Genomic DNA, 6,555 nt, shown 5'->3' on the forward strand with positions numbered 1-6,555 from the left:
TGAGAATTGTGTGTCTTGGAAGAGTGTGTTTTGTATTTAGTTTATTGTGCATTTTAGCACAGGGGTTATGTGATTAAAGGGATTTGAGGAGGGCCTCATACCTAGGGGAGTCTTAGGTAGAAGTCATTGGAAGGGTAGTGATTAAGTGAGAAGTGTAAACGGGGAGTTTGACTTTGAATTGATACTATCGAATATTGGTTTCATTCCTGGCTTGGTAGCCCCTAGAGTAGGAAGGTTGTTTTCGAACTGGGTCAACATATCGTTGTATTCTTTACTTTCTGCACTGTTTTATCTGATGTCATATACTTGTTCATAACTGTTAAAGTGCTCAGATATTATGCCGTGACATCTCATTCGACATCTTATATCTGATACCAAAATTTCAAAGCCCAATCCAACCTCAGCCCAATTCAATTTTCAAAATCCCTAATTTCAACATACTACTAGGAGTGGTAAACGGGCATGTATACCCTGTTTAGGCCCTCCCTGCAAAAGCATACGAAAAATTGGGGCGGCGCGGGCATACTTAAGGATGCATGGCTAATATCTTGATCCCCCGGGCTAAAAGTGAGGGCGAGGTGGGCCCACTGGCACTACTCTTTTTTGGCCTAAAAATACCAAAATTAATGTAAATGCATATGCCCGCAGAAGCCCGCATAAAAAACGGGACGGGGCGATCTCATTAGGGTGAGAACCTAAATCCTTGGCACGCCCTGCACTAAAGTGCAGGCAAAATGGGCATCCCCAACAGGCCGGGCCCATTTTTCCACCCCTACACACTACCTTCCATTTCTCACCTTTTTCTCATCATTTGTCCTTCACCCATCACTTCCATGTATTTGTTCTCCATCTCTTATTCTCTCATATTTATCTCATTGTCCGTCCTTCACCCTACCATCATCACTAACACAATCGGAAACACTAAGGATTAGCAAACGCTAAACCTAAAATAAAAACACATGATTGCAAACGCAAAACCTGTCAGGTAAACTCTAGAATCCACTAGATAAAAAATACTGAATTTTATTAAGATCAGAGATAACCTTGACGGCCACACCCAAAGATGTTTAAATACAGAAAAATAAACCCCAATAGACTTTTAATCCATAACATAAATAAAATACAAAAAGAAACCATAATGGACTTTTAATCCAAAAAAAAAATTAAAAAATAAAAAATATTATAATACGATTTTCGAGTCTAAAACAAATTCAGATGGCTTAAAAAGCCTTCCTACATGAGTCTCCTCCACCTCTGAAGAACTCGACCCCAAGTTCTCATCTTGATAAAGAGTCTCACCTGCTTGATATTCATGAATGTCAGCAACATTGAAAGTATTGGGTCTATTCATGAAATCGGGGAGAGCTACCACATAAGCATTATCATTAATATTCCCGGTCACTTTGAACGGGTCATACTTGTGTGGCTGCAACTTGCTATAAGTACCAACTGGAAATCTCTCCTTACGCATAAACTCCATCACATCGTCTCCCATATTGAAAACTTTAACTTTATTGCATTTATCTCGTATATGAGGTAAATCAGTTGATAGCTCATTTGCGGTTAATTCCTTCAAATCCTCTAGGATCCCTAACACTTCTTCTAGAATTATTATTTCCTCCTTTGCAGCACTCATCAGCCCTTTACTCACCATTTGACAGAAAAATTCAATTTCTCTAACAGCCTTATCAAGTTCATTTTCAATATGTGTCATTACCTAAAAACTAGACTCCTTTCCTTTTAGATTCTTATTAAAAGGCAAAACAAGAATCATAACAATTTTATGTGTGCTTCATGTAAAAACCATCAAGTTATCCCATTCTCGATAAGTGATATCATTTTCAAATTGTCAAGGCCTACCAAGTAAAATATGACAAACATCCATATCAAGAATATCACAAAGTACCTCTTCTCTGTAATGCTTTCTGATGGAGTTAGGAACTCTACAGGCTAATGTTTCTCGAACTTAAGAGCCCTTGTTTACCCCCCCCCCCCCTCGAGGGTGTATGACTTCTCATGGGGTTTGTGGATAACTTCAAATAATCTACCAATTTCTATGTCAACAGATTCTTCATGCTGCCAGTATCTGCAACTAGATTACACACCTTATTCTTGATAACAGAGCGTGTTTTAAACAAATTCTTGTGTTTCCCTTCATCTTTGAATGCTAGTAAAACTCATTACAACACAAAATTTACCATCTCGTCAGATTCTTCCTCTACAAACTCAACCCTTACATATTCATCATTCTCAACTGCATGTCATACTATTTTCCACTCCCTTTGTTCCGCAACAACAGCGACTCTCCTTGTTGGACACGCATTTTATCAATTACCTCTTCCATTACAAAAATAACATATGTCTCTAGTGGGTTTATAATATGGGTTATTTTGCCTCTGGATTGATGCTTTACCTTGTCGAACACTGCTAGGGCTGCTAGTCCTCTTATTCTCAAGGTTGGGATATGTGGTTGCTACACTATTTTCCTTGTTGCCTACTAATTCAAAATTATTATATGGAGATCACCTAAAAGTTGATAAATTTTGAGGGATGCCTCAGCCACGGTCCATACAGTTTGTAAACTCATCTTCTATTGCAAGTATTCCTTTAGCCACCGATGTATCGAGCTATTTTTGGGTCTCTAATTCTCCCAATTTATTATGCTCAGAGAAACACATGAACTCAGTTGTGTATTATGTTACAGTTCTAATTCCCTAAAGACACTCAATACACATATTATAAAGAATCTGCTCATAATCCTTCGATAAAAACTGCTTCCGCACTAACTATTTTATTATTCACCAAGATCTGACCGACCCTTTTCTTCGACTCTATCTCTTAATAACAAGTTTATCCCACCAAACAACAACAGTACTTGGCAGCCTGATCGCCACCATATTAACTTGCTTGTTATCGGGGACACCTATATTTGTAGCTTAAGTTTGTTGTGAAATAATGACTTCATCATATGAGGATATTCGCCACAAAACAATATAAGAGAATTAGAAAAATATGAACACTCTCAATCTTACTCAACTCTCTCAATTCGTTTACAAATCATCTTCGTCTTCTTCAAAACTATCATTGGTTAGTAATAAATTCTCAATACTACCCTATACAAATTAATTGTTTAATTGTTGACTGATATTCACTGGTGCATACTAGAGAGCTTGAAGTATCCAAGAAGCGCCTACGTTCAGCGCCAACTCCAAAATAATCAATAACCTCTCCGCCAATCTAAACTACAATTACCCCTCCGCCAATCTAAACTACAATAACCCATTCGCCAATCCAAACTACAATAACCCCTTCACGAATCCAAACTACAATAACTCCTCCACCATTCCAAACTACAATAACCTCTCTACCAATACAAACTACATAACCATAACTTTCTTCAGAGACATTTCCTCATCATGACATTTCACCACCTCACTCTAAAGATGTTGTGGTAGAAGATAAGACTGGAGATGTTGGGGTAGAAATTGAGACTAAAGATGCTGTTAAAGGGGCTAGTTCTAAATATTGGGATGTAAATGTTATTAGTAAGTAATTTAAGGTTAAAGTGTTTTTAAATATTTAAATGTTTTACATAATCGAGTTATTATATTATTTTGTTTACTTTTTATGTGATAGATGAGGTGGGTCATATTTCAAACACAAACTCATGTGTATAAGACTTTGTTGGAAAAACAACTTCTGATGGAACATGGTTAATACTTCAACGAAATTCAGATGGTCCCGCAGTAGGATCAGTTGCTCGTTCGTTATTAGGGTATTTGGGTAAAGTTGTTAGAATGTTTCAAAATTTTCTCATAATGGATAATAGTTGGAAGGTGATTCCAAAGAATAGAAAAACAAAGTTTAATGAGAAAAAGATAAAGGTGTCATTAATAAATAACTACATATTTTAAAATTAATTTTATGGAAAATATTATTTGCTTTGTCAACTAAATTTTATTTTTGTTATTAGCTCCATTTTGTTGTTGATGGCGAAGATAACATAGATTTCATACTTTTTTCTATTGAAAAGAGATGGAGGGATAGCCTGCATCACTTGTTTTAAAAAAATTATACATGGGATCTCACATTAGAGGAGAATCCTGCAAAATTTTTAAAAGGTATTGTTAACGTAAATGATTGGGTTGTTTTTGTTCAATATAGACGAAGAAGATATACAGGTAATATTAGTGTTTTACTCGCATAATTGTATTTATATATAAATGAGTATTTCCTAAGTGTTTTAGTGCATGTTTTTATTTGTTAGCAATATAGAAAATAGAAAAAAAAGCCAAAAATACAGAAAAATTGAATATTATGCATATAGTCGTCTCTCAGTCGCTTGCAAGGAAGCGACATGAGTTGGTATGACTAAATCTATGTATTATTGATTGTATGCCTAATAGTACAAATAATTAATATTTGTGATTATTTGTAGGAAATGAGAGATGGACGACCATACAACAGAGGAAAAATGTATGTAGTTTGTCATAAAACGTTTGACGGTTCTTTTGTCAATGAAGATGCATACAACAATAATGTAGGTGCAACTTAATTATTTTGAAATATCTGTTAGACTCTTTAAGGTTTGAGAAAATATCAAACTTTTTAGAATCTCTTAGAGGTGGGGAGACTCTATTTGAAAATTGGTTGTTTTTTTTCTTCTAATAATCTATTTCAATGGATTTTCTGTTAATATTTCTTAAATATGAAAATTTGAGTTTTTGTACCCTTCCAAATGATGTTGTCTTGATGTGCTGGAGTGTGAAAACCGTTAAGTAGTGTTAAAATATAAATACATGGTAGTTTATTTACATCACAGGGAGAATAGTTTATAGTATACTTGTTGGTGGACATAATATTCATTGTGTCCAGCACTCTGTTTCATAAACAAACACAAAGCAATATAAAACATTAATAAGCTTCCTAAAAAAACTGTATGAAACATGTTTTATGACATGTAAACTCAACAAGAGTGTAAATATGTAATGATAGTGAAATACCCTTCGATTCGTATTATAATTCTCTAAAAAAAATTAATAAGAAATTAACCTGCCACCCCCACACTTATACTTGGCAGCCTTATTTTTTTGGCGTTTTTACCTTAACGTCCTCATTGGATAACTAGATTTTTTTGAAATTTATGGTAAATACCAAAAATTTTGTAAAATACCAGAAATTTCAATAAAGTCACTATTTTTTACCGTGTAGGCTACCAAAAAATTTGAAATTTGCGATAATTAAAAAAAAATTCCAAAAATTTGAAATTTCTGGTAATACTGTTGTTTATGTTTTTACTCCTTTTTTAATTACTTTTTCTTGAAAAATAAAACCATTCAAATAACTACCCGATATAAATATAAATATATATATATATATATATATATATATATATATATATATATATAATAGTTGTCATACATATATGCATAAAAAACAAACTACAATGACTTCTTATACAAGTCTTTCTAGTGTCTAATGCGACTCTCATATGCTAATTACCATGCTTTTGCATCATCAGTACAATTTTGTCTCCAACGGTCAGTGACGGGAGGCAATGGACAATCAGGTTTCAACTTTACCTAAATCCAATGACTGTCGTTGACAAAACCAACAATAATGATTGTGCGCGTACTCATATACATATGTGGAGCTAAGATAGGGAAAATGTGATGTTAAGTATCATGGAAAGGAAAATAAATACGACACTGTATTTAGAAGCAATAAGGCAACCCATATTAGGAATCGTCATCCGTTTTTCATTGCCATGCATACCCAAGTGTTCTACTCGTAACACATTCCTAATTGTAGAGACATTGTCATATAACAACTTGTAAAACAAGTGCTGATGAACTTGAGCAGGGACGGTCCCGACTTTTTAGAGGTCCTGGGCAAATATTGAGTTTTTTAAATTTTAATTTATTATTATATAATAAAATTTAATAATATATTTTTAAAAAAATAAAAACTTCTACATTGTTGTTTATAAAAAAATAAAAATTTGAAATGGAATTGTAAAACTGCTACATTTGTTTTCGGATGTTTAATGTGTCATGGTTCATAATAATAATAATAATAATAATAATAATAATAAAACATGGAATGGAAAAAATTACTACTACTACTACTACGAGGATCGAACTCAGAACTATAGTATAGTATTTCAAGAAGGAGAATCTAACCGCTCAGCCGCTGCTACATGATGTAAAATATATAGCAAATAATATATTTATTATATATTATTTATTAATTTTTTATCTATCCTCCCAATTTTGAGGCCCCCGATTTTTTGAGGCCCTAGGGCGTGGGCCTGGTTGCCCTGGCCCAAGGCCGGCCCTGAACTTGAGTATCTAATTGCATTCTTACCAGAGACCATAACTCCTCACCCCATCGAAGTAAAGTTGTAATAGCACGAAAACCACAATTTCCATCATCACCAACATCGATAATGTCATCAATGTATGGATGTAAAAAAGTAGGAAATTGTGACAAGTAAGCATGTCTTGAAGATTTGGTGGACGGTTGGCTACCAATAGTCTGTTGACTTGTTGTTGG

The 6,555-nt window shown here is 34.1% G+C and overlaps 1 long non-coding RNA gene across 1 annotated transcript; it reads left to right on the forward strand.

Moving 5' to 3' along the window:
• The first annotated feature begins 3,224 nt into the window (after positions 1 to 3,224).
• On the forward strand, positions 3,225 to 5,846 carry LOC131618364 (uncharacterized). Its single transcript, XR_009288812.1, has 3 exons — positions 3,225 to 3,545; positions 3,637 to 4,540; positions 5,522 to 5,846. It is a non-coding gene; the product is annotated as an uncharacterized LOC131618364 (long non-coding RNA).
• Positions 5,847 to 6,555: the final 709 nt, after the last annotated feature.

The sequence above is a fragment of the Vicia villosa genome, linkage group LG7 (genome assembly GCF_029867415.1).
Source record: "Vicia villosa cultivar HV-30 ecotype Madison, WI linkage group LG7, Vvil1.0, whole genome shotgun sequence".
Lineage (NCBI taxonomy): Eukaryota > Viridiplantae > Streptophyta > Magnoliopsida > Fabales > Fabaceae > Vicia > Vicia villosa.